The 19,919-nt window shown below is 44.3% G+C and overlaps 1 long non-coding RNA gene across 1 annotated transcript in view; it reads right to left on the reverse strand.

Annotated features, from left to right (window-relative positions):
- Window positions 1-1,532: 1,532 nt before the first annotated feature.
- LOC126998076 (uncharacterized) overlaps window positions 1,533-19,919 on the reverse strand; it is a 72,130-nt gene continuing 53,743 nt past the window's right edge. Inside the window, exon 3 of the long non-coding RNA XR_007752624.1 lies at window positions 1,533-1,715. This is a non-coding gene — a long non-coding RNA (uncharacterized LOC126998076). The remainder of the gene's footprint in view (window positions 1,716-19,919) is intronic.

A 19,919-nucleotide genomic window follows, 5' to 3' on the forward strand; every position in this document is an offset into this window, starting at 1 on the left:
GATGACGTATACAAGAAAGGGAAGAAAAAGCAATACAAAAATCAAATAAAAAATCACGAACTTCTATTTTCATGAGGAAGATAAAAAAAGAGAAAATCAGAAATGCACAAGGCAGCAAAAGAGAAAGAAAGGCGACGGAAAGAACAAAAACAATAAGACAAAAAAGAAAGAAAGTGAAATAATATATATAAATCTTTGAACAGTACATGCCCTTCTATTTCCCCTTCATTCCACCTTACCCTTAAAGCAAACATTCGCTTTAAAATAACTAACACAAGAGACTGAATCCTTTATCGGTGCCGGGAAAGTCTAAGTCAAGATCAATTGCAAATGTTCGCCGGTTGATCTTCTAAGTGCTTGTGAACGAAGAGGAGGAGGAGGAGGAGGAGAAGGAAGAGGAGGAGGAGAAGGAGGAGGAGGAGGAGGAGGAGGAGGAAGAAGAGATATACCTAATGACTTCTTGGTATAAACTTTTCTACTTAAATTAGTAAGAGAAATAAACAACTTAATTGACTTAGATGAAAAAAATAATAAATAAAATGTAAGAAGAAAAATAAAACAAAATAAAATAACTATAAATCTTCAGTCCATCCGAAAGAAAAAATAATTAAGTGTCCATCATCATTAATCTCTCTCTCTCTCTCTCTCTCTCTCTCTCTCTCTCTCTCTCTCTCTCTCTCTCCCCCCTCCGGTTCCCTCCCCTCCCCTCCGGTTCCCTCCCCTCCCCTCCGGTTCCCTCCCCTCCCCTCCCTTAACCTCTTCCCCCTACCCTTCCCCTTTTCCCCCTACCCTTCCCCTTTTCCCCCTCTCCTCCCCTTTTCCCCCTCTCCTCCCCTTCTTCCCTCTCTCCTTCCCCTCTCCCCACCTCCCTACCTCCTTGCCACCCTACCCTCTTCCCTTACCCTCCCTCCCCATACCCCCTTCCATTCCCTTCCTCCCCCACCTACTTACCACACATACATACACAAACACACACACACACACACACACAAACCCACATCAACAGTTTCCTTCCTTCCCTTCCTTTCGCCAAACCCTTAACAAACCTTCCTATTCTTCTTCCAATTGGCGGTTCAGTCCTTCATTAACCGAATCAAACACGCGGGAATAGGCAGCGTAACCCTCCCTTAAGACCTGTCCCTATGCCCTCCTTCCCTTCCTTCCCCTCCTCCTTTTCTCTCTCTTTCTCCCCGCCTTTCTTCCCCCACAAAGGCTTCGTCCGTCTTCATCCCGCGGCTGGGTCGAGTTTCTGTCGTCTGATGGACCGTCCTGCTCTCCGTGGGTCGTCCTGTGTCTGTCTGTCATCCCGTATTTAGGACTGTCCTTTCGCCCCCTTTCCCAGCTCTCTCCCTCTTCCTCTCCCTTTCATATTCTACTTCTCTCTCCCTTTCTCTGTCTCTCTCATCCGTGCTGTTCCTTTTCTCTTTTAACGAACATGTATTTTTTTTTTTTGGCTTTCACTTTCTATTCGTCGTTTATTTACTTTCTTTTACATTTAATACCTAACATTCGCCTTTCTTTTGTTATCTTCTTATATTCTCTCATTTTATTTTTTCCTTTATTTATCTCTCTTAAGGACAGATGATAATTGATTTGAGTGAAACTGAATGTGTTTGTTGGTTGGGAAGAGATGAAGTGGAGTCTCAGTGGGCAGGTGAGGAGCTCAGGTGTACTCACGGTGATAGCGGGGACTGAAGTGCGCGCTCCAAGCTTACCTGAAATGAGAGAAAATGAAAGTGTTACAAAGTGGGACAAAAAAAAACTGAAACAATGCTGCAACAAAATAATTATATGCACAACTGTTACTATTACATTATATTATTCTCTCTCTCTCTCTCTCTCTCTCTCTCTCTCTCTCTCTCTCTCTCTCTCTCTCTCTCTCTCTCTCTCTCTCTCTCTCTCTCTCTCTCAATCACTCTCTCTCTCTCTCTCTCTCTCTCTCTCTCTTCTCTCACAACAGCATCATTCCACTTCATTCTACCCATTTCCTGTATTTATTCGTCAATTCCTCACTAATCCTTCGCTTTCGTGGCGTCTCCCGCTCATCCGTCAAGGCTTTAATACCCACTACGTCATCCACCTCGAAGCTTTTCCCTTTCTTTCGTGTTTCCGAGGCGCGCACAGGTAAGGTAAAGGTGAGCGAGGCGTCAGGTGAGGGGCAGGTGTACGCATTCTCAGACAAGCGCGTATTTCTCAGGCAAAATAAATGCAAAATCTGTATATGTATTCTCTTTTTTTTCTTTCTCTGGCTCAAGCTTTCTCTCCCTCCCTCTCTCTAGCTCTCTCTCTCTCTCTCTCTCTCTCTCTCTCTCTCTCTCTCTCTCTCTCTCTCTCTCTCTCTCTCTCTCTCTCTCTCTCTCTCTCTCTCTCTCTCTCTCTAATCCTACTTGAAATGCACAATAACTTACATATTCATCTTTTCTCTTATCCTCCCTTCGCTTCCTCCCTTCCTCCTCCTCTTGCTCCCTTTCCTCCCTTCCCCTTTCTCTCACTTTCTTTCTCATCCCTCCTTTCCTCCCTCCTTCCTCTGCTTCTTACCCTCCCTATTTTTCTCGTTTTCTCCCTCTTTCCTCTTCTTACTCTCCCTCTTATTCTCCCTTACTGCTTTCCTCCTTCCTTTTTCTCCTTTCTCTCTCTCTCTCTCTCTCTCTCTCTCTCTCTCTCTCTCTCTCTCTCTCTCTCTCTCTCTCTCTCTCTCTCTCTCTCTCTCTCTCTCTCTCTCTCTCTCTCTCTCTCTTATCCATCCCTTTCTTTCTCTTCTCATATCTGCACAAAATTTTATTCCCTTCCTCCTCTCCTTCTTTTCCTTACCATCTCTCTCCAACACCCTTTCCTTCCTCCCTCCTCTCCTTACCCTCCCTCCTTTATCCTTATTCCTCCCTTTCGTTTTTCCTTCATTTATGCACCGTTAAAATTTTACCCATTTCCCTCTCTCCCTCCTATTCCTACCCTCCTTCCCATTCCCCATTTCCTCTCTCCTTCCTCCCCTGCACCTCTCACCCTTTTCCCTCGTTCCTCCCTTCGTTTCTCTCTTCCTATTTCCACCGTCAATATTTCACCTCGCTTTGTAAATTCCCGTCAAAATATGCATCAATTTGGCCCACTCAATGCACCCCAAACGAGGAAGAGAAGACCAACAACAACAACAAAGAGAAAGAGAAAGAAAAGGCCAAGCGAGGAGAGAGAAGAGAAAGACAGACTGCAAGCGCGAGAGGACGAGGACGAGGAGGAGGAGAGGACGAAAAGATCAACTTGAGGAGAAGATCAGCCGGGGCGTCCCATCTCGGGGTAGTAACAAAAGGTCGCGCAATCGTGAGGTGAAGATAAACCCGTGTTGTGAAAGGGTGAAGGTGGCGGCACACAGGGAAGGCAGGAGACGGAGAGATGCATAGGGAAAGGAATCTGGTTGGCTGGTTGACTTGGAGGTGCTATTAGAGAGAGAGAGAGGGAGAATGGACAATAAGAAAGGTGAAGGAAAGCAAGGAATGGGTGCAGATGGCGGTATACAAGGATGGCATGAGACGGGGAGATGCAGAGGGAAGGAATCTGGTTGGCTGGTTGACTTGTTGTGGGACGCTATAAGGGAGATAGGACACGGGAATGAAGGGAGCAAAAGAAGGGGCTGAAGAAAAGCAAGACAAGGGTGAAGATGGCATAATACAAGGATAGATTGAGACGAAGAAGAAGTTGATTGGTTTGTTGACTTGTGGGTTGCTTAATGTGTGTGTGAGAGAAAGAAGAAAAAGGGAATGATGAAAGTATATAGTCGGGCTGCAGTAAAACAAGGTATAGCAATAAAAAGGGAGAAAGAGCAATAAAGATGAAGAGAAGAGGTTTGATGAGAAAAAGGAGTAAAGAAAAGACAGGGACAGTAGAGAAAAAGTAAAGGAAACAAAAGGGAATGTAATAAGAAAGAGAGAAAATGGAGATTGAAGTAAGTATGTGAAGAGATTAAAAGAAAGCAAAGAAAGAGCACTGAAGAAGAACAGTAAGGAAGAGTAGAAAGCAAGAGGGAGAGCAGAGGTTTGATAGGGAAGGAGTTAGAGAGAGGAAATGTATAGCAAAAAGCGAAGAGAGCAGAAGGGGAGAGGATGAAGCTGAACTGCAAATAAGGAACCAAAGGAGAGAGAGAGAGAAAACAGCAGGAAATAACGAGCAAGTAGGAAGGGAAGCGAAAGGGTACACGAAGCAACCGAGGATAAAAAAAAATAGGTGAAAAAAAAACAGAAGACTGAAAGAAGGGAATATGCAGATTAGGAGAAAGTGAAGAGGATGATGATGATGATGATGATGATGATGAAGATGATGTCTTAAAGGAAAAAGAAGAGAAAATACAGGTAAGCAAAAGCAAGTAAAATAAGGAAAAAGAAGAAAATAAGAGAGAAGAGGAAGAACGAAAAAAATTAAAGTAAAGGGAAATATAAGGAAGAGGAAGAACACAGTAAGTAACAAGAGGAAGGAAGAAAAAAGAGGAAAGAGGAAGAGGGAAAAGAAAAAATATACTAAAATCTAACTTGCTCAACGCCCCTTCCTCTTTATTTGTCTTTGCTTTGCGTGTCTTCCTCCTCCTCCTCCTCCTCCTCCTCCTCCTCTTCCTCTTCCTCCTCCTCCTCTTGACGGCGAGACCAATCAGTATGAAGGACAGGAAGACGACAATATCCGGCCCATATAGTTCCTTGTGTGTGTGTGTGTGTGTGTGTGTGTGTGTGTGTGTGTGTGTGTGTGTGTGTGTGTGTGTGATCTTTATGAGCCTTACGTAACACCAGAAAGGCCAAGGAGCAAGGGAAAGAGAGGGAAGAAGAAGAAGAAGAAGAAGAAGAAGAAGAAGAAGAAGAAGAAGAAGAAGAAGAACAAGAAAAGAAGAACAAAAACAATAAAAACAAGAAGAACAAGAAGAAAACACAATGCAAAAAAAAAGGAAATCTGGGAGGAGGAAAATATAGGACGATCGAGGAGGAAGAAGACAGAAAAGAGAGAAGAGGAGGAGGAAGAAGAGAAGGAAGAGGAAGAGGAAGAAAAGGAAAAGGAGGCATTTATAATGACTCAAGATTAGCCAAGGAAACCTAACCTTTCACTCACACGGTCCAATAGGCGGCAAATCCTCCTCCTCCTCCTCCTCCTCCTCCTCCTCCTCCTCCTCCTCCTCCAGTCAAGCCTCCTTCGATCCGCATTTTATCCATTTGCAGGCCGAGGAGCAGCTGGGTCGGGAGGTGCATATAAGGAGAGGAGGAGGAGGAGGAGGAGGAGGAGGAGGGTGGTCACTGGCCTGCCCGAGGAGGTGGAGGGAAGCAGCGCCTTGAACTTGGCAGAAGAGTGGGGCGAGGTGAGCTGGGTCTTCCTTTCTTCTTCCTCCTCTCCTCCTCCTCCTCCTCCTCCTCCTCCTCCTCCTCTCCTCTTCCTCCTTCTCCCTCTGTCTCTCTTTTTCTTTCCCCTCCTCCTTCTCCTCTTCTCCTCTTCCTGTCCTTCTCTCTGTCTTTCTTCTATTCCTACACCTGTTTTCCTCCTCTTCCTCTCCTTCTTCTCTTGGTTTCTTTTTTTTCCTTTTCCTTTTCCTCCACCTGCTTTCCTCTTCCCCTTCTTCTTCCTCTTCCTCTTGTCTCTTTCTTCTTTCCTTCTTTGTTCACGCTTGTTCTGTCCATGATTTTCCTACTGACATATCCTTATCTTCTCTTCCTTCTTCTTCTTCTTCTTCTTCTTCTTCTTCTTCTTCTTCTTCTTCTTCTTCTTCTTCTTCTTCTTACTTACTTCCCTCCATCCCACGCTTCAGAAATCCTCAACTCACTCTCCTCTGTCAACTCCTCCATCCCATTTGTCTTCCTTTGGTCCTCCTCCTCCTCCTCCTCCTCCCATTATCCTTCATCCTGCCACACACCATCTACATCATCATCTTCTTAAAGACTACATGCTACATATCACCACTCCTCCTCCTCCTCCTCCTCCTCCTCCTCTCAACACAACCTCCTTTTACACCCTACATGCCGCTCTCCTCCTCCTCCTCCTCCTCCTCCTCCTCCTCCTCCTCCTCCTCCTCCTCCTCCTCCTCCTCCACTCCTTTGCAAAGTCACCATATCTCTCCTCCTCCTCCTCATCCTCCTCCTTCTCCTCCTCCTCCTCCTCCTCCTCCTCCTCCTCCTCCTCCTCCTCCTCTCCCTCTGTTCCTCTTCTCTCTCTTCCACTTCTTCCTGCATTCTACTTCCATGTTGTCTCTCTCTTCTTCATCTCCTCCTACTTCCTTCCCTCTTCTTTAATTTACTTTCCAATATTCTTTCATCTCCATTTTTTTTCTCTACTTTACCTCCCTCCTCTCCTTTTCCTCCTTCTCCACCTAAACTTTCTCTCCTCCTTTGCTTTTTTTTCTCCTTCCACCTCACTCTTCCTCTTCCTCTTCCACCACCTCTCCAGTATTTTCTTTCCTTTTCCTCATTCTCCATATTAACTTTATTTCCTTCCACTCCACCCTCCTCCTCCTCCTCCTCCACCACCTACTCCACCTCACAACCACACACACTTGCTGTCTTTGGAAGTGGAACATGACTTGACCTACACTTTTTTCCCTCCAATATCTTGTTTTGACACTGGTGGAGGTGCAGGTGGAGGAGGAAGAGAAGGAGGAAGAAGAAGAGGAGGAGGAGATGATTGGATGGTGATGATGGGGTGGTGGTGGTGGAGGAGGTGGAGGAGGTGGAGATGAAGGTAGCGGTCGTGTTAGCGTTGATTATATATTCTAGTGGAGAGATACAAGAGAATTCAAGAGCATAAATTTAGAGTTGTATTCACAGTTATATTCGCTTACCACACTGGCGTCGTGGGAGCAAGGGTGCAACATCTGCCCCATCATGTTACGCGGGGATGGGCTTCGAACCCCTTGTGTGTGCGGGGAAGAGGGATCCGATTCTCCTCACTCCGTAACTCAAGGGATACAAGCGTTTGAGTCCCCGGGATCCTTTATACGAGATGCTACATAGTGTTTGATCCTCTTTCTCTGTGTGTGTGTTTGGGTTTAGCTTGACAGTGTTTCTACTTAATTTGTTCGAAAGGGGATTTATTCTCTTGCTTTCTAGTTGTTTTTATTCACTTGATTTTAGTCTTTTTTTCTCTTAATTGTAATGTGTTGATGTTTTCCTTATCATATTGGAGCAGGATTAAGTCTTGGTCATTAAAAGATCTACATTAAGTTGTTTTATTCGTGTAATTTGTGTTCGAAAGTGAATTTATTGATTTGTTTTGCTTTTGTTTGTCTCAATTAAACTGTGCTGGTGTTTGTTTACGTTATATCTGAGCGGGAATAAAAGACTTTGTGATTAAAAGGTATACATTGTTATTTAGTTCGATTTCTTTGGGGTAAGTAAAAATGTTAGCTTCTACTGCACGTTTTAAATAATTGGAGATCTCTTTTCGGTCTTCCCATATATCCTTTAAGAAACCGTTTGATCCACTCTCAGTAAATGTGCAACAGTTTAACTCCTTTTTTTCGATATTAAGATGCGCACCATCAACCCTTTTTTTTTTCTTCTCTCTCTCCCATTTCAAAGACACAGCGACTTCAAAACCACCCTCAACTCATGCATCGATTTGGCCGACTCAGTCCTTTCTCGGTAGGTCGTGCAAAACCTTCATTCAAGACGTACAGCAAATAACAGCCTTTCTCTTTCATCCCGTCAGAAGATAGTAACAGTTAAAGTCACTCCTTGATTCTTCTTGCTGATCTTCCCAAGTTATGTAAGGACTGGTCAAACTCGGCGCGAATTTGACTATCTTTGCCAATTTCAGTCAAGCCATGCACCGATAACCACCTTTCTTGATCGTCCTGCTCACAAAAAAAAGACCCGGGGTAAGTTTATTCCTTATTTGACAAGATAATATTCTGATTTGCCCCACTTACTTCATCCTAAATACAAATATGCAAGAAGTTTAATACCTCCACGCATTCAGTCAGGATATGAAAAAAAAAAAAAACATACCCCTTCATCACTTCGACAATAAAATATAACAGAACAGTCTTTCCTTAATAATACCTTCAAAATATGTGTTGCCTGGTCCCATTTACTCCATCCCAAGTACAAAATTAATATGCAAGAATTTGACGCTATCCACCCGTTGCAGTCGAGATATGCAACGAAACCACCACCTCCGCCTTTCGTCCTTGGCAAAGATGAAGGTTTTGTTTCTTTCTTGTATCTCTTTTTGTTTCGACTCGAGTTTGCTAGCTTTTCATGCACCCACTTGGCCCTTCACTTCAGTCGAGTCAAGAGCAAACAAATTATGACTTTCCTTGCCAATTTCAGTCAAGCTTTGCAATAAAATCATAACTGCCGTCTTTTCGTCCTTTCAAAATATATAGGTTAAGTTTCTTTCTTATTTCCCTTTCTTTATTCTGCCTCGATTTTCCTATCTTGGCTTTTTTATCCTTTCTTTCTTTCTTTCTTTTTTCCTTCCTTCCTTCCTTCCTTCCCAGCATTCGTTCTTCCCGTCTGCCTCTCTGCTTATCTCCCTTCCTTCATTCTAGTACAGATACACGCAAGTTACTCCTTTTTCTTACCCATTTCAGTCTAGCTATGTACGTACCAGTGACCACCTTCTCCTTCCTCCCCGCCAAAAGACACAGGTTCAGTTCACAAATTCCTCTGTACATTTTCTCCAGTTTTCCATCTTATTCCTCCAACCACTTGCCTCCTTCACTTCATTCTAATAAAAAACGAGCAAATTACAACCCTCCTCGCCTATTTCAGTCAAGATATGCAACAAAATCCACCTTTCGTTCTTATATTCCTCTTCTTATTGCTTTCATTTTGCTATGTTGACCCTTTCCAAAAGTTTACTATCTTATTCTCACCTATTTCAGTCAAGATATGCAACAAAATCCACCTTTCGTTCTTACATTCCTCTTTTTATTGTCTTCATTTTGCTATGTTGGCCCTTCACTTCAGTCTAGTCGAAAAAACACGAAAATTACAACCCTCCTCACATATTTCATTCAAGATATGCAACAAAATCTACCTTTCGTTCTCACATTCCTCTTTTTATTGCCTTCATTTTGCTATGTTCACCTATTCACTTCAGTCTAGTCAAAAAAACACGAAAATTACAACCCCATTTCAATCTAGATATCCACCAATGACCACCTTCCCCTTCGTTCCCGTCAAAAGATACGTCTCTGCCTTACATTCCCTCTAAGATATGCATCCTCTGGGCCTCCTCACTCCATCCCGAGACCCGTCAGCCGCAATTCCACTCCCCCACGTACGAGTTTACTGCCCCGTCCGTCAGCTGATTGCAATACTCAGCCTATTACGCCTCGTCCAGCCGCGTGTTTACATTTTTCCCGGACCGGTTCGTCGCAGGATTCTTCGCCCGTCCACCTGTGCTACGCCGCGCCGGGTCACTATGTATTGTTGCCTCGTGGTCTTGTGAGTCTTGGGAACGGAGTGGAGAAACGGGACATGGTTCTTTGGGTACTATATTCTTTATTTAATTTTTTTTCGTTCGTTTGTTTCTTTCCCAGCTAGTGATTTCCCTGCTTGTCTGCCCGTCCGCCTCTCTTTATTTGTTTCTTTCCTTTATATTTTTCTCATTCATTCATTCATTCTTTCTTTCTTTTCTTCTATCATTATTTTTCTTTCTTTTCTTTCTTTCTTTGTCCTTTCTCTCTTTCTTTCCCTATTTTATTATTTCTTTTTCTCTCATTTTTTACTTTTCATTCTTTCCTTTATTTTTCCTTTCTTTCTTTCTTTCTTTCTTCCTTCCTTCCTTCCGTTCGTTCTTCCTGCCTGCTTGTTTATTTTCTCTCCTTCCTTCCTTCCTTCCAAGTACTCATTCTTCCTTCCTTCCCTTCTTCCTTCCCAGCATTCATTCTTCCCGCCTGCCTGTCTGCTTATCTCCCTTCCTTCCTTCCTTCATTCCTAATATTCGTTTTTTTCTTCATTCCTTCTTAGTATATGCTCTTCCTGCCTTCCTTCCTATCTCCCTTCATTCCTTCCTTCTTTATTTCCTGTAAATATGTGTGTAATTCACCTCTTGGTCTGCTGCGGGTCTCTCGAGATAGCCAGCAGTTCCCCTACGGAAGAGCAAAGAACTCGTAGTACCGATCTTTGGGTAGGACCTTCACCATCTTTCATTGTGTGGTTTTATGAGCTTTAGAGCCGTTTTATGAGTTGCTTTTTTTTGTAATATTCAATGCAAGTTTTTATGGCTTTTTTTTTTCTTATGGTTTAACGACCTTGTTTTTTTTTTAGCATCGTGTTTTATAATTTCTTTTCGTTTCTTTGACGTCTTGATTAAGGTTCTTCGGCACATGTTTCTTTCTTATTGTTTGTTTGTTTGTTTGTTTATTCCCTACACGTTTTCCTTTACATCTTCATTCCCTTCCTGTCATCAGTACCGAGGAAGAGGATGATCGGTATATACTTCTGAAATTAAAGAAAGAACATGTATTCTCGGGGGTTTTTTTCCTGTCATGTTACTGTTTCCTTTTTGTTTCATTTCTGTCTTATCTTTTCGGTGGTTTTCTTCCTTCTTTCCGCGTCTCCACTGCTTACTTCTTATCGAATTCCGTATCTCTTTCTCTTTTGCTTTCTTCTTGTTTTTTTTTTCTGTTTCTTTATCTTTTTTCTTATTTATCATTTTCTTGACCTTTCTTTCTCGGCGGCTTCTCCTCCTTCTTCCTTTGTTTCTTTAATCGTAGCTTCGAATTCTGTTTCTCTCTCACTCTCTTCTCTTTTTTTCACAGTTTTCTCATCATTCCGGTTTTTTTTCTATAATTATCCTGACCTTTCTATCTCCTTGGCTTTCTTCCTTCTTTCTTTCTTTCACTCGTTGTTAAATCATCTTTCTTTCTTGCTATCTCCATTTCGACTTTTTATTTTTGTTTTAGTTTTTCTTTTTGTCTTATATTTTTCTTGACCTTTCTGTCTGGGTGGTTACTTTTTCAGCCTGTTTTCTTTGTTTCTTTTAATCTTAGTTTCGAATTCTGTCTCGCTGTCAGCTTTTTCTTGTCCTTTTACAGTTACTTTGCTTCTTTTACAATTTCCTTGACCTTTCTATTTCCGTGGTTTCCCCTCCTTTCTTTCTTTCTCTTTTCATCTGAGTTTCGGATATTGTTTCTCTCACTTTGCACTCTTTTCCTTGTCTTTTTTCAAGTTTCCTGGTTTGTTTCATCTTTTTTTTCTCTTGACTGACTCGGTTTCTTTCTTTGTCTCGTACTTTTTTTTTTTTACCGAGCCCCGTTTCCCTCCTTTCCTCACCTCGTTTATTTTTTTTTTCTGCCTCCCTCCCTTCCTCGTCCCTCTCAGGAGCCTAAAATAAAACTGCCTAACATGACTTCCTTCCTCCGCGGAGGATTAAAACGCGAATCCCTAACTGTTCTCCCTTCTTGCTATCTTTTACTGCCTCATTTTCTCCTTCCTCTTTTCTTATTTACCGTTTTTTTCTCCTTTTCTTCTCTTCTCTTTCTTATCTCTCTCTATCTTTATGCTTTTCTAACGACTTCCTGTGTTTTTTTTTTTTCATGAATTTTGCAAGACCTTATTTTTTTGTTCCTTCTTTTCTTGTTATTTCTATTTGATTTTCTGTTTCCTTTCTTTTATTTTTGTTTTTCGGTTGTGAAAGTTTGTGTTTGGTTCCTCAACGCCGACTATACACACACACACACACACACACACACACACACACACACACATACAAACATACACAACCCTACCTAATCAAAACACAACTTTATGAGCGTTTCTAAGTGTGTGTGTGTGTGAGTGTGTGTGTGTGTGTGTGTGTGTGTGTGTGTGTGTTTCTAAGTAGCACAGGTTTGTTTACCCGACTAATAGCAGTATTACCAACAAGTTGATTCACAAAGTGCCATCAGTGTTACAAATGTTTAGAGAAAAAATACCTTCCTCCTCCTCCTCCTCCTCCTCCTCCTCCTCCTCCTCCTCTTTCCCCCTCAACGCTCCCTCTCTAATAAGTCTCTCCTTCCCCTTTTCCTCCTCTCTCCTCTTTTCACCTTCTTATGCCTAACACACACACACACACACACACACACACACACACACTCTCTCTCTCTCTCTCTCTCTCTCTCTCTCTCTCTCTCTCTCTCTCTCTCTCTCTCTCTCTCTCTCTCTCTCTCTCTCTCTCTCTCTCTCTCTCTCTCTCTCTCTCTCTCTCTCTCTCTCTCTCTCTCTCTCTCTCTCTCTCTCTCTCTCTCTCTCTCTCTCTCTCTCTCACTACCTTCTTCCTCCCTCCTTCTCCCATTCTTCCTCTCTCTTCTCTTTCCTCACCCCTCCTTGGCTAGTTCCTTCTCTCCTCTTCTTTCTTCCTCCTCCCTCCTCTCTTTCCTCACCTTTCCCTGTCACCTTCCTCTCTCCTCCTCTTCCTCCTCTTTCTTCCTCCTCCTTTGTGTCCCTTTCCTCTCCTCCCTTCCACCCTCGCGTCAGATAACGTCAACATACGAACAAGCATCTTGGTCAGCGCCACGCGAGGCCTGACATTCACCTGAGAAGTAGCCACACACCTGGACGAAGGGGGGGAGGGGGGACAGGTATGGGATGAAGGCAGGTGAGAAGGAGGAGAAAGAGGAACAAAGAATGAGGTAAGAAGGATAGAGAGAGAGGAATAGAGGTAGAGACAGGGACAGGATGGGAAAGTGCAAAGGAAAGGGGCAAGAGGGAGAGAGAGAAATACTGTGAAAGGGGGTCAGAGAGTAAGTAAAGAGTGAGACAGGAAGGGAAGAGGATCAGAGAGGGCAAGGATAAAGAGGCAGGGAAGAAGGGAGATCAGAAGAGTGGGCAAAGAGTAGGACAAACAAGAAAGAGGGATTGAAAAAGTAGGCAAGGAAAAGGAAAACCAGGAAGAAAAAAAAGGAAAAGAAGGCAAAGAGTAGAACAAGTAAGGAGAGACTGAAAAAGTAGGCAAGGAAAAGGAGAACCAGGAAGAAAAAAAAGGAAAAGCAGGCAAAGAGTAGTACAAGGAAGAAGAGGGACTGGAAAAGAGTAGGAGAGACAGGGAGAGGGGAAAGAAAGAGGAAGAGGAAAGTGAAGAGGATCAAAGAAGAGAGATTGGAAGAGTGTGCAAAGAATAGAAGACACAGGAAGAAGGGAAAGAAGGAGAGGTTAACTAGAAGGACAGGCAAGGAAGAGAAAGGGGAGAGGGTCAAAGAGTGTCTAAGGAGGACAGGCAAGGAGGGAGAGTGGTAAGAGACGGACGGAGGTGGAGCAAAGAACTGGACAAGCGTGGAAACGGGAGAAGAAGGTCAGAAAGGGTGCAAAGGGTAGGATCTCTTGCAAGGGTTAAGACCAATTATTTACTGGACCCTACCGCAGGACCTTGAATCGCCAGCAGAACGCCCTCCCCGCGCCTCCTGCTGCCCCCTTCTGCTGATCGTCGCCGTTAACATCTCAAGCGGGTAAGTGATGTGAAAGGCGTCTTGTCGGGGGAGCAAAAGACTCGCACTCCCCGCCTTATCTCCCCCTGCGTCAGCCTCTCCCCCAGGTGCCCTCCCTCAGGTAATTACAGGGCGCTCCAGGTACACGCTACCCTCCGCGACCCCGATTTGAACCCTTAGCAGTAGGATTGGATTCGGATTAGACTGCGTGGACGTCTAAACCAACTTACTCGTCAATCCTATGTAAGGGGGGACTAAAGGGGAATCGAGGACGCTATAGTTTTTTGTTGTTCCCTTCGTCAACCCCATTTTGGACTCAGCGGAAGGATTGGATTCGGATCAGGCTGCACGGACGCCCAAAACCAACCTATTCGTGCAGGTCAATCCTATTCGAGTGAGGACCAAAGGGGGATCGAAGACGCTATAGATCCTAAGTTCCTTTCGTCAACTCCGCTCTGGACTCTTAGCAGAAGGATTGGATTCAGATCAGGCTGCACGGACGCCCAAAACCAACCTACTCGTGCAAGTCAGTCCTATTCAAGTGGGGACTTAAGGAGAATCGAGGACGCAATAGATTCTCGGTTCCCGTCACTGACCACGTTCTAGATTCGAATCAGACTCCATGGACGCCGAAACCAACCCTATCGTGCATTCAGTCAATCCTATTCAAAGGGAAACTAAAAGAGGATCGGGGGCGTTGTAGATGCATGGCTCCCTTTGCCTAATCTCCACGACCCTGTTCTGAACTTTTAAAACAAGGACTGGACTCGTATCAGACTTCAGAGACCCCAAAAAACAACCCAATCCTACATTAAGTCAATCCTATTCAAGGGGGGGACTAAAGAAGGATCGGGGACGCTATATATAAATGGTTCCCTTTGCCTAGTCTCCACGACCGCGTTCTGAGCTTTTAACACAAGGACTGGACTCGTATCAGACTTCAGGGACCCCCAAAAAACAACCCAATCCTACATTAAGTCAATCCTATTCAAGGGGGGACTAAAAGGAGTATCGGGGACCTGTCGATTCTTAGTTCCCTCCGCCTCCCAAACCTCGAACTCCCGGTCAATCAGGTTCTGGGCCCGGCTGCTGATGGACGCCCCTTCAGATCGCATCAGCCCCGGTACTATAAGCCTCTGCATGTGATGGGGGTGATGGGTGGAAGATCCCTATCACCGCCATCTCTCTATCCACGCCCCGGCCGACCCTCAGTGATGATCAAGGGCTCTCTCTGCCCAGACTCTGCCCCCGCCACCTCCAGCATTCTGAGATAAGGTGAGAAGATGCAGAGAAGGGGAGGACTAGGGGTAGGGATATGGAGGGACGTGGAGGTAAGGAAGGAAGGGGGATTGGAGGCAGGGATGGAGGGAGGGAAGATGGGGTTAGGGAAAGAAAGAAGTTGAGAAGATGCAGAAGAGGACATTAAGTTGGGACATGGAGGGTCGTGGGAGGAAGGGGAAAGTGGAGGTAGGGAAGGAGAAGGAAAGAAGAAAGGAAGGAAGAAAAGAAGGGAAGTGGGGAAGGAAAAGGCGGTAGGGAAAGAAATAAGGTGAGAAAGTGCAGAAAGGGAGAACAGGACGAAAGGAACTGAAGGGATGGAGGTGGAGGAAACGGGAGGGGAAGGAACAGAAGGAAAAAAATGAACAAGAGAGGAGATGAAGGGAGTAAAAACAAAAGGAAAGAAAGAAGAACAGGTAAAGAAAAAGAAGGTGAAAGTGGGGGAAACGAAAGAAAGGAAGAGGAGAGAGAATGAGGTAAAGGAGGGAATAAAGGAAAGGAAAGATGAAGAGGAGGAGAAAGAGATGTAGAAAAGCAGGAAGAAAGGAAGAGAGAAAAGGTGAAGAGTTAGAAGGAAGAAGGTGGAGGAAACGTAAGAGGAAAGGAAGAAGAGAAAATTTGAGGAGATGGAAGAGGGAATAAAGGGGAGGAAAGGTGAGGAAATGGAGAAGGCAGTAACGGAGGAAAGGAAAGAAGAAACTGGAGGAGGAGGAGGAAGGGAGTCATGACCGAGAGAGGAGATAGGAAGGAGGAAAAAGAAGGAGAGGTCATGAAATGGAGAGGAAGAGTCAAGGAGGGAAAGAAAAGGCGTGGGAATGTCATGGAGAGGAAGAAAGAAAAGAGAAATTATGGAGCAGAGAGAGAGAGAGAGAGAGAGAGAGAGAGAGAGAGAGAGAGAGAATGGATGCCGTCACGAAGGGAGAGAAAGGAAGAGAAACGGGGAGGAAAAGATGAAAGAGATGGAAAGATTGAAAAAAAAAGATAATTGTTAGTGGGTGGAGGAAATGAAGAAAGGAAGAATGACGATGAAGAAACGAGGATGAAACGTAAAAATAAAAGAGAAAGAAAGTAAATAGAAGTACAAGTGAAAAAAGTTGTGAAGAGAGAAAAAAAAGAGAAGGTTAAATTGTGAAGTCAAGGAATGGATAAAAGGAAAATATAGGAAAAATAGGGATATGAAAAGAAAAAGGTAAAAATAACATAATCAGCGCTTTATCACCTCTTATACCTGTCCAAATTTCCCTCTTAGCAACACCTGAACTCACCTGAGAGGAAGGAAAGGTAGAGAGAAACTACTAATACCCCCTTCAAGTACACACAAACAAACAAACAAACAAACACAAACACCTAACCTAACATACCACAACACACCACCACCACCACCACAACACCACCACTACCACCTTCCCCACCATTAGCTTCCCCATGTACACCCATTTCCCTAATCTCAGCATCATCCCCAGGTACTCCCCGCCCCACCTGACCCGCCTGGACCCACGCGAGGCAGTGGCAGACGCACCTAACACAGCTCCTGACGCTTCGTGGGACTCATTATCATAAGAATGCATGCGAAGGATAAAGTCACCCGGGTACTTGTATCATGCCAGACTCAAATTGTTGGTTCTCCTGATGCCATAACAGTGTGTGGATGGGTAGTATTTTGGGTCCCTGGCGTGGAGGAAGGAGGGAGGAGAAAGGGAGGAAGAGAGAAGGGAGGAATAGGTAGGAGTGAGGGATAAGACTGAATGCAAAGGAAGAGGAAGAAAAGGAAAACGGAGGAAGAAAGGGAGAAAGGAGGAAAAGAAGCAAGGGAAGAGGAAGAAGAGGAAGACGGAAAGGGAAATGAGTAAAAAGAAGTAAAGGAAGAAAAGAAAGAGGGAGAAATGGAACACGTGTGAAGGATTGTGAATGAAAAGAAATAAGGAGTAAAAAAAGGAAGGAAGAGCAGATAAAAAACACAGGAAGAGGAAGAAAATTAAGACGGAAGGAGGAAAGACTGAAAATAAATAGATAAATAAATGAAGAGAAGGAAGAAGAGGGCAGACAGAAAACATAGGAAAAAGAAGAAAAGGAAAAAGAAGGAAGCAATGAGTAAAAAAAACTAACAGGAGAAAGAGAGAGGGGCCTGAGAAGAAGAAAAGGAGGGGGAAGAAAAGGAGGAGGGAGGAGAGGAATGAAATGCTGGTTACACAGAATCGACGAACAAGTTTTATGTCTCTTTTTTGTCCTCCTGTCTGAACCAACACCTGCTGGAAATGGCCTCGTATACCCCCCCCCCCTTTTTACCTCCCCCCTCCTCCTCCTCCTCCTGTACTTTGCCTTCCTTCCTCCCCTTATCCTCTCCCTGTACTCTTTTTTTTCCTCTTTCCTTACATCCTCTCTACCTCTTCTCTTCCTCCCTTTCCTCCTTCCTCCCTGCCTTCCTTCTCCATAGTCTTATCTATACTTCCTCTTCCATATTCCCTTCCTCTTCCTATCCCTTTTTCCATTTTCCATTTCTCTTTCCTTCTCCTCTTTCTCCTTTATTTTTCTGTTTCTCCTCTTTCCTATCTATCCTTTCTTTCTCTCTTTTTTCTTTCTTTTCCTCTTTTTCTCTCTCCTCTCCTTTCGTGGTTTATCAAGCTTTCTCTATGTCTTTCTTTATGGTATGGACGTCTCTCTATCCCTTGCCTCTTTCTCCTCCTCTTCCTCTTCCTCTTTCTCTTCTCTACTTCCCTCTCTTTCTATCTCCTGTTCCTTCTACCTCTCAACCTCCATCTCCCTTCCCTCCTTCATTCCTCCACCCTCCCTTCCTCTCCCTTCCCTCCTTCATTCTTCCACCCTCCCTTCCTCTCCCTTCCCTCCTTCATTCCTCCACCACGCCCTTCAACTGTCCAATTCATTCTATTTCTACACCTTTATCTGTCTCTCCCTCCCTCCTTTCTTCCTTCCACTACACTTCCCTCCACTCCTTCTCCCTTTCTCCCTTCTTCCACTTTCACTGTCCCTTCTTTTCCAGTCCCTTCTTTCTCTCCCTCCGCGTCACTGATCGTCTCCCTGTTTACCTTCCGTTTCTGTCTCCCTCCCTTCCTCCCTCCCTTCCTCCCTCCCTTCCTTTTCTATCCAAATGCCAATCCCTTCCAACTCAACACCTCCATCTGTCTCTCCCTTCTATCCCACCCTTCCTTACGTTGCTAATCTCCCTGGAAAATCTCTCTTTTTTTTTCTTTTCTTCTATATCCCCCCTCTCTCCCTCCTTTCTTCTCTTCTATTTCCCATTCTCTCTCCCTTCTTCTCTCCCTCCCTTCCTTTCCTTCCACATCCCCCTTCTTTTATGTTCCCCTCTTTCTCTCTCCTTTCCTCTTTTCTATTCCTCTCTCTCCTCCTCCTTCCCTCCCTCCCTTTCTCTCTCCCTTTCGTTGCAAGTCTCCCTAGAAAATCCCTCTTCTTTCTTTCCTTTTCGTTCCTCACTTTCTTCTTTTCCCTCTCTCTCCCTCATTTCCTCTCTTCTATTTCCCCCCCTCCCTCCTTCCCTCTCTCCCTTCCTTTCATTGCACACCTCCCTGAACATCCCTCTTCCTTTCCTGTTCATCTTTCCCTCCCTATATTCTATCATCCTCTAACTCCCTCATTTCCTATCTTCTATTTCCCCTTCTCCCTTCTTCCCCCCCTTTCTTTCTTCCTCTCCTTTCCTTCCCTCGCTCTTCTATCTCCCTCTCCCTCTCTCCCTCCCTGCCGCTGCTCATCTCCCTGCCCGCAAGAGTCCCATCAGGTGTCTCTGCATAAAGGGCGTCCACCTGCCTCCAAAGGGCCGTCGCCTAATCCAGGGTGCATACAACTCCTCCCTTTATGCAATCCTGTCTCCCCCTCGCCGCTCCTCCGTCCCTTTTTCTCTCCCCTCCTACCGTCCTTTTCTACCTCTCCCTCCCTCTTGTATTAACTTCCCTAACTCCCTTTCTCCACCTCCCTTTGATTCCTCCTCCTCCTCCTCCTCTTTAAGCCATTTTCCCACGTGCATTCTTATCAAGCCACTAAAGGGAAGATGAAGGAAGGGAGGAGGAAGGGGAAGGGACAATGAGGGGAGGACTTTTTGTGTGTGTGTGTGTGTGTGTGTGTGTGTGTGTGTGTGTGTGTGTGTGTGTGTGTGCGTGTGTGTGTGTGTGAAACAATGGCCCATAAAGGTGAGATAAGTGATTCCAGGTGGCCATTAAATCTTCTTCACGGTAATTGCTTCATCAGATCAAGAATAAAAGATGATCCAGGACTCTCTCTCTCTCTCTCTCTCTCTCTCTCTCTCTCTCTCTCTCTCTCTCTCTCTCTCTCTCTCTCTCTCTCTCTCTCTCTCTCTCTCTCTCTCTCTCTCTCTCTCTCTCTCTCTCTCTCTCTCTCTCATTTTTTTTACTCTATATTTCTTTTCATTCACAATCCTTCATCCATATTCCTTATTTTCCTCTTCTCTCTCCCTCCCTCACTCACTCACTCACTCACTCATTTCTTCACCTTTGTTCCACTTGTTGATGTCTTCTTGTTAGTCTTTAGTCTCGCGGCCGTGACTCAACAAATAAAAAATAAATAAATAAATAAAACTCCGCTAATTACGTCCTCTGATGAAACAAAACTGGCCGGCCGTGACACGCTAACCTTCGAGACGCTTGTAACAATAAAAAGTCTCATTGTGCTATTTATTTTTCTGCCGTGCTATGAACTTTCTGCAACTTTTTCTTGGGCATTCATTTTAACGTTTTCTTTGTTATACTTTCCACGATGAACTTCACATATTTTATTAGTGGATGGATTTAGTTATTTCTTATCATCTTGACATGCGTGAAATGGTAAAAGTGAATCTCGTGTTTTATTGGTTAAGCTTTGATATTCATGGATACTTTTCTAAGTGGATTTTTACGTTCGGGATAGTTTTCATAGTTAACGTTCATATTTATCGATACTTTGTTTGTTGATCGTTTGTGAAGGTTTTTTGGGGGTAGATTTCCAGTCTGGGGCACGACTCGAGCATGAAATGTCAGTATGAAGTCGAGTATGAGGTGTCGAGTATGAGGTGTCGAGTATGAAGTGTAGGGTATGAGGTGTAGGGTATAAGGTGTTGAGTATGAAGTGTCGAGTATGAAGTGTAGGGTATGAGGTGTAGGGTATGAGGTGTTGAGTATGAGGTGTCGAGTATGAGGTGTCGAGTATGAAGTGTAGAGTATGAGGTGTAGGGTATAAGATGTTGAGTATGAAGTGTCGAGTATGAGGTGTCGAGTATGAAGTGTAGGGTATGAAGTGTAGGGTATGA

Source organism: Eriocheir sinensis, chromosome 13, assembly GCF_024679095.1.
Source record: "Eriocheir sinensis breed Jianghai 21 chromosome 13, ASM2467909v1, whole genome shotgun sequence".
Lineage (NCBI taxonomy): Eukaryota > Metazoa > Arthropoda > Malacostraca > Decapoda > Varunidae > Eriocheir > Eriocheir sinensis.